Genomic DNA, 7,617 nt, shown 5'->3' on the forward strand with positions numbered 1-7,617 from the left:
ACATAGCTTCGCTCCTGCAAACAAAGGTCGAAGGATGCAGCTACTGCTAGCCGCGCCTCCGCCTTTCCTTTCAACTGCCTCCATGTCTCATTCACCACTTCGCCCGACGCGCGAAAGACAACCCCCAACACTTTCACTCGGGCAACCCATTCAATGCCGCCAGGCAGGTCCGACGCGAACGCGCCAAAGCGGAGCGCCTTGCTTTTCCAAAACCCTGTTCAGCTGGGCACCAGACAGCTCGCTGTACTCTGTGAAAAGCCGTAAAAACGCTGCGTAACTGTCTTCGTCTCTTATACCCCTGTCACACGGGCACTTTCAATCGCGATTGAGTCGATCCGGATCGAGCTCAATCCGGATCGGCCACCTGCTACACGGCAGTTTCAATCGCGATCGAGCTCGATCCCGCTCGAACTCAATCCTGGTTTCTCAAGCGCGATCGAGGCTTCCAAGCGCGATCGAACGAAAGCGGCGATACTCTCGTCCCCGCTCAGTAATGGCACCGAATGTGACAACTTCAACTAACGCCACAAATTGTGTCAAATAACTTGACCCAAATAAGCGTGAGGTAATATTTACATAGTTACGTATACCTACGACCGCGCGAAGTTACCAGACGCCGGCCGCAAGTACATGGTTAGCGCCATCTGGCGAACACGAGCGCAACCCGTGCAACTTCTCAATCGCGGTTGAAACGTGCCGTGTAGCAGCGGCAGTACGCCGAGCGCGCTCGAAAACTCGATCGCGATTCACTTCAATCGCGATTGAAAGTGCCCGTGTGACAGGGGTATTAAGAACAGGGAAACGTCGTCCGCGTACGCCGAGACCTTGACCTGGCCCTGGCCAGGCAACGGGAAGCCGCGTATCGCAGGGGAGTCAATTATTCGACGCAAAAGCGGATCAAGGCATAGGGCGAAGAGGAGGGGCGACAGCGGGCAACCCTGTCTTATTCCACGAGTCACGGGGAAGGGTTCAGTGAGCTGCCCGTTCACAAAAAGCTGCGATGTCACGTCCGTGTACAGTGCCCCCAACCTTGCCACGCAGTCCCGAGGAAAGCCGAAGTTTTCCAGGACGGCGAGCAAGTACTGGTGCTCGACCCGATCGAAGGCTTTCGCCTGATCGACCGAGACAAAACAGCCGGAGATGCCCGTCCGCGTGGCGAAGGTGAAAATGTCTCTAGTTAGTGTCAGCGCCGAGAATATAGTGCGGCCGGGGACGCTGCACGTCTGCGCTAAGCTAACTATTTCCGGGAGCGCCATGCCGATGCGTTTAACCAGCACAGACGCTACCAACTTGTAGTCCGCATTCAGTAGAGTTATCGGCCGGTAGGCATGCGGTTCTGAAGGATCACCACCGGGCTTAGCTACTAGAACTACCCTCCCCGCGCGAAACGAGTCGGGCTTCCTTCCTTCGGCCAAGAATGCGTTCACCATTCCTAGCATCTGCTCTTTGAGGACCGGGAAAAACACTTTGTAAAACCCCGCCGGGATTCCGTCAGGACCAGGAGCGGAGGAGTCACGCATATCTTTCAGTACTTTCCATAGCTCCTCCGCCGTGACAGGGGCACAGAGACGCTCGTGCCAGTGGCTAGGGACGCTGGGCAGTGCCCCGCAAAAGTTCCGTACGTGATTTTTGAAGCTGTTCTCATCAAGGTAAGCCTTCTCTGAACTGAAAAATTCTTGGAAGTACTGGGCAAACGTCCTGCAGATACGCTCATTAGTCGTACTCCGTTCACCATTCGGTGATTGTACGTATGGTACATGAACACGCGATGCCTGATCTATTGAGCCTGCTTTAACATGCCTTAAGACAGACGGATCTGAAACTGGGCGCCCCAAAACGAATGCTTTGCTTGCTGCGCGTGACGATTGCCGCAAAAGGCGCTCGTATCGCGCTTTTAGCAGATCCATGTAGTCTCGCATAGCAAACGTTACAGTATCTGCGCTCTTAACTATTCGTAACCTCCTGAGGGTTTCGTTTAGATCACGCGTGATGCGAACCTTGCGCTCACGCCCTGCTTGGGTAAGAAGTGTACGCCATCCAGCTTTCAAGCAGTCCCAGTCGGCTTCCCCTTGATGAGTGTCCCTTTCCTCCACTAGAGAAGCCCTAATTCCTGCCGCGCTAACGGAATCAGTAAGCAAGCATTGATCCATTCGCCACAAATTGGGGTTAGGATCACCTGTATGGGATTTTAGTTTCACCGAAACTGGCACGTGATCTGAAATTCTGGGCACCTCCTCTGGGAAGGACAACACTTCGCAACTCTCTACCAAGCCACTTAACTCGGGCGGAAAAAGAAATTTGTCTAAACGACTGGCCGATCGACCCCCAGACCATGTTGCAATAAACACGTCTCCGTGTAGATGAACCCACGCATCGCAGAGGCGAAACTGATCCATGAGGTCGCGCAACGCGCTCGCACCTCTATACGGCCTTCCTCGGCCTGGCCCTCTAACGTCTCGCTCGGGGTCAACAACACAGTTAAAATCGCCCACTAGAAAAGTTGGGTAGGCATCCAACAAAAACATGTCTAGCGAACGAAAGAAACTGGCGGAAAGATGGCGCGGTGCAGGCGCATACAAATTAACTGCCCTCACCCGGCGTGAGAACAGGTAAAAATCAATGGCAATTACCCGGCCGTCAAAGCCAAAAGTTACATGTGCCTAAACCCATTTTAAGCTGGTAAGCTCGCAAAAATTATCATTCGTAAGCTATATTTTAGCAGCAAGCGTTGAGATGGTATGTCTGAGAGGTGGTTTTATAGGAAGGGGGTGGCCACCATCGCGTGAAAGGGTACAGTCATGGACAAATGAAACGAGATCACCAAAATATGAGTCTGAACGCACCACTGGCGCGATTTCACGCGTTTTCTTTTCATGCAATTCAAATTGATGCGCAGTTTAATTACAGTTGCAAATTTGGGAAATTTGTCTTCGAAATACACTGAAAGCTCGTTAATTCGAACTTCAGTATTTCAAACTTATGGGTAATTCTAACTGAACGATTTGTTCCGGCTAAGTCTCCATAGAAGCCTATGCATCGAAAGACCCGTTAATTCGAACACGAGGGGCCTCCGCCACGAATATTTCGAACTACAGGCCACCACGTCGGCAGCTTGTGGCCTGGCCCACGGCTAGAGAAACGCACCTGCTGCCTAAACATGAGACTGCGTCGCCCCCGGGAAGGAGAGAAAACAGAGAGGGAAGTTATATCGCGCGAAAACAACCTAAAACCTCCATAGCTGACGTTTTGGAAGGAATTTCTTTGCGGTCTACATCGATGTGTACCCGAGTTTGGGAGGCTTGCTGACAGATGGCACCATTTCTGGAGTTATAGAAGCGTAGAAACTGTGCCCCGAGTAACCACAGCGCCACCACGGACGAAGCACCGGTGGTGCTTCGTCCGTGCACGTGGTAACACTTTGTTTTCGGTGTGCGAAGTGTTGGAGGTCGCTGAGAGATCCGCTTCTACCGTTTAAGCATAGCATGATACCCCAGCGTCGGCGCATGCGGCCCACGCCACACGGGTGCAAGAATATGGCGGAACATAAATTTATTATCCTGACTCAGAAGGAAAGACGCCACTGCCGCTTTGAGCTCACCGTCGTTGCCCAACTGTGATGCCCCGGGATTGCTTTTGAGGAGTCCCAAAGCATACACAACCGCTCCATTAGAGGTCTCTTGAGAATGGCGTCCATAGAGTTGAGGCAGTGGAAGCTGAATCTGAGGCGCCGCGCTTGTAAGCGGCGAACATTGTGGTTCCAGTCAGGGGTAACATGATCCCATACTCTGTCAAGATCAGCTTGAGGTAGTGATTAATGGCTTGGATAATACAAAATGCCGATCCCTGCTAATGCGGTCTTCGCAAAGACATCGTAAATATCACTGGTAGTTTCCTTGCGTGCGCTGTTATATTGTTCCTCGTGAAATAGCGATGTCCTACATGGAAATGTGCCGAGCTTTATAGTGCGTTTGCTTTTGTGTCGCTCTTTCACTTTTCGAACTGGTGGTATAGAGGGGCTACCTGAGGTAGTGTGCTGTTAGCATTGACAGCTGTATATCGTTTAGGCTGTTACAGTCCGCGCAAGAAACTCGGTTACCAAACGGCCCTCTTTCTTGATGGATGCTGACCTGATGCAACCCCTACTTCCCTCGCCGGTGGGTTGTGAGCCACAGCCTCGTGTGGCAGTATGACAATTAGAACAGCCTTGGTTTGAAAGTTTCACGGGGACAACTTATTTTATGCTGCGTCAAGAACAAAATTCTACCTACAGGGGACACTACAAAACAAATGTGAGGGAGCCTTCAAAGCTCCGTGACACGCTCCAAAGCACTTTATACGTTGCATTCGAAGCACCCCACCTTTGCTGCAATGTTTTCCGTTGAGCAGATGTCTACAGCCTACTTCGCCAGTGTCGCGTCGCACCAGGCTCAAGGCGGGAGGGTTTTCTAGTTCAAGCAAAAGCAGGACGGTTTGACATAATCTCCACCTGTCAGCGGTACACTTCTAAACTGCCGTGAAGAATAATAATGGAACGATCCTGCCGACTTGCAAGCCAATCCTCTCTGTCAGTTGAGTTGTGAAGTCGCAAAACAACGCTTTCTTTTGGTTTTGAGGCCCTCTTCTTTGTGCTTACTTCAGAAAGAAGCGCTTCAGCATCGCGGCATGAAAAAAGAGAGAAGTGCTTTCCTCGTAAATCAGCCGTTGAAATCGGATCCAAGGATCGACAATATCCTCTGGGGTTAAAGTTCAGCCATCGATAATTCACGACGCGGAAAGCCTTGGTCCTTGGCAGCAACATTGTTATCAGATGCCGCGCAAAATAGGACGCGCACTCAGGCCGCGGGACTATAGGAAAACAATGAGTATCTCCGGGTAAGCGGTGGGACTGGTGGGCGTTATTGAATTTTGACTCTGAAGGGCTTCGATTGTGTTAGGTTCGAAGAATAGTGCTCTTGCGGCTCCATTCTCATCGTGCTGTCCATGCAGAACCGTGCATGCAGGATCGTTCGCGAGAGGTTGAGATCAACACTTGCTCCTGTAGAGGTATGGATAGCGTCTAGCATGCGAAGGTTTTTTAGAGGACTGGATTGGGAGGGGTGTAAACCCTGTGGAGGCATGGCTACAGAGAGCTTTCTCATGAGCTAAACGTAGGGAGCATACTGCATTGTATGGGGGGGGGGGATGGCGTTATTTATTTATTTATTTATTTATTTGTTTATTTGTTTAAAGTGCTCACCAACAGCAAACAGCGCTGGGCCTTCTGAGGAGATGCACTTTGTACGTGAGAATTGTAAGGCACACAAAGGGACAACATACAAGGTATGGTAGTGAATAAGAAATGGCTAAAACTAAACGCTGAGGTATGCACAAAAGGGGTATCTGAACGAAGAAGGCAGCAAAAAAACTTCTCAACAAGAGCTCCGTTGTCGTGTGCGGCGCATGCAAAAGTTAACGTAGACAAGCATGAGCAGTGTGGTCCTTTTGGTGTAAAGCGCACAAGAATAGAGGGAAAGGTGCAGGTGCGACCACTCCAAGACATGCGTAGTCAAAGTATCGTATTTTGAAACATCCGCTGAATTAAACAGTGTCGTCACAAAAAGTGCCAATAAAATGTTAAAACAGTCCGTTGAACGCATGTTGGCATTGGCTAACTGGTGCCAGGCTCGGTGTTCTGAGTACGCAGGAATATGCTTCCTGTTCGTAGTGTAATGACCTTAGTTTGATAGCATTGCTGGCACTGGTGGGGCAGAGTATTATTTCCTAATCCTGTTAAGCAGGACGGAGTTGCTGAAAATGCGGGTGAAAAGTAATGGAAGATTCCATTTGGTTTGAGCGCAATAGAATGGAGTGCTCTTTATTTCCGGAATAATTTCTGGCATATAGGGAACGAGGGAGTGGAAGGTGCATGCAAGGCCTACAAATGCGAATCATCAACAAGATTTACAACCGGAAAGATTAAGTATGATGCGCCAGCTCTGTACGAGGACCTCCTGTAAGATAAAGGGCTCTTATCCGTCCTAGTTCATACTGGAACGTCTTAACGACTTGTGGAGATCCATCGCTCCTGACTTGACATCAAGGCTACAAGCCGTACCGCCTCGCTCGTTAAAAAACTTGCGTAGTGAGTTCAGGTTTGAACATCGCTCAGTAAACGGCGGCTGTTTGGCATCTGGCAGAACAGAAACTCTGGTATTGATTTGGACGCAGCCTCGCGCATGTTACTGCAGCTTCCCGCTTGTGTAAAATCGCTGAAAAACATTGAGTGCCTCAATCCACGATAACCAATGCTGGCGGTTACATATGCAAGGATGCTTTTTCAATATTAGGTCATTCATTTCAAGTCTGCATTTATTTCACGCTTTTTGGTACACAAGGAGGCGGGAGAAAAAGCCACCCAACGGTAGCTTCATGAGGCCCCTGCCTCCTGTAACATGGACAACATTGAGCACAGTACATACAAGAGCATATTGTTTTCAACCATAGACAAAAGAATATGTTGTCAATTTTTCAACATTGTATAAATACATAGTTACGCACAGATACAGTAGATACATACATACGCAAATGTAAAATCAACTTGACATGCATGCCAAAATTCCGATGTAACCCGAATGATTGGAAGTCAGAAGTGTAACAAGTGTTTACACCTACATACGAATGCAAGAAAGACCAATACATTTTTTTCATACTTATACGTCGACATCGATCTTCCAGTAAACACACAATTTATTTAATAAAATCAGGCGTATGACACAAGAAAATATTAGAAAGTTCAAAATAATTAATCATGAAGGTATAGCTCAAACACTTGTTTAACAGATAAAGTATCTATGTCCTTCCCCAATCTGTGAAGGCCGTTTAGCAATACCGGTATTCTGCTTTGTAGCATATTGTCTCCGTACGTGGTTCTGTTGAAAGAGACCGACCATAACTCCGGATGTCTCGTAAAACGTGCATGAACATTTTTAAATAATTTAGACATAATAACCAGGCTATTTGTACCTTTATTTCTTTCTGTAATTAGCTTCTTGCAGAGACGGTAATCATAGAAGTTTGGGATGCTAATAAGGTGAAGTTTTTCTATCAGAGGACGCACGGGGTGGTCAGAGACGACGTTTGAAATATTTCTTATTATTCTATTCTGTAATCTAGTAAGTTTATGTATATTTGTAGAAGTAGTGGTACCCCATACAAGAAATCAGCATTCAATGTATGGTAAGAACAGTGATTTATATAGTAAGAGTCTAGTTTTCATTGGAAGCAAGTCTCGGTGACGGTAAAGTGCACCTGTGACACGTGATAGTTTAGTGACTACTTGATCTGTATGCAAGTCCCAAAGCATATTTTCAGAAAATGTTACTCCTAGCGTCTTAAAACTACTTACTGTTTCAATGGGGGAGCCGTTCAGGAAAAGAGTTTGATTTTGATGCAGCTGTTTGTTTTTTGCTCGGAATACAACAGCTTTGGTCTTTTCAGTGTTTATAGCTAGTCCGTTGCACGATGCCTATTCACCAAGCTTAAGCAAAATTTCATTTCCTCGTTTAAACAAAACTTCACAGTTAGTATCTGAAATGAATAGACTTGTATCATCTGCGTAAATTACGAACTTAACTGAAG

The sequence above is a fragment of the Haemaphysalis longicornis genome, unplaced genomic scaffold, assembly GCF_048455015.1.
Source record: "Haemaphysalis longicornis isolate Haplotype H1 unplaced genomic scaffold, Haemaphysalis longicornis Haplotype H1 scaffold_7, whole genome shotgun sequence".
Lineage (NCBI taxonomy): Eukaryota > Metazoa > Arthropoda > Arachnida > Ixodida > Ixodidae > Haemaphysalis > Haemaphysalis longicornis.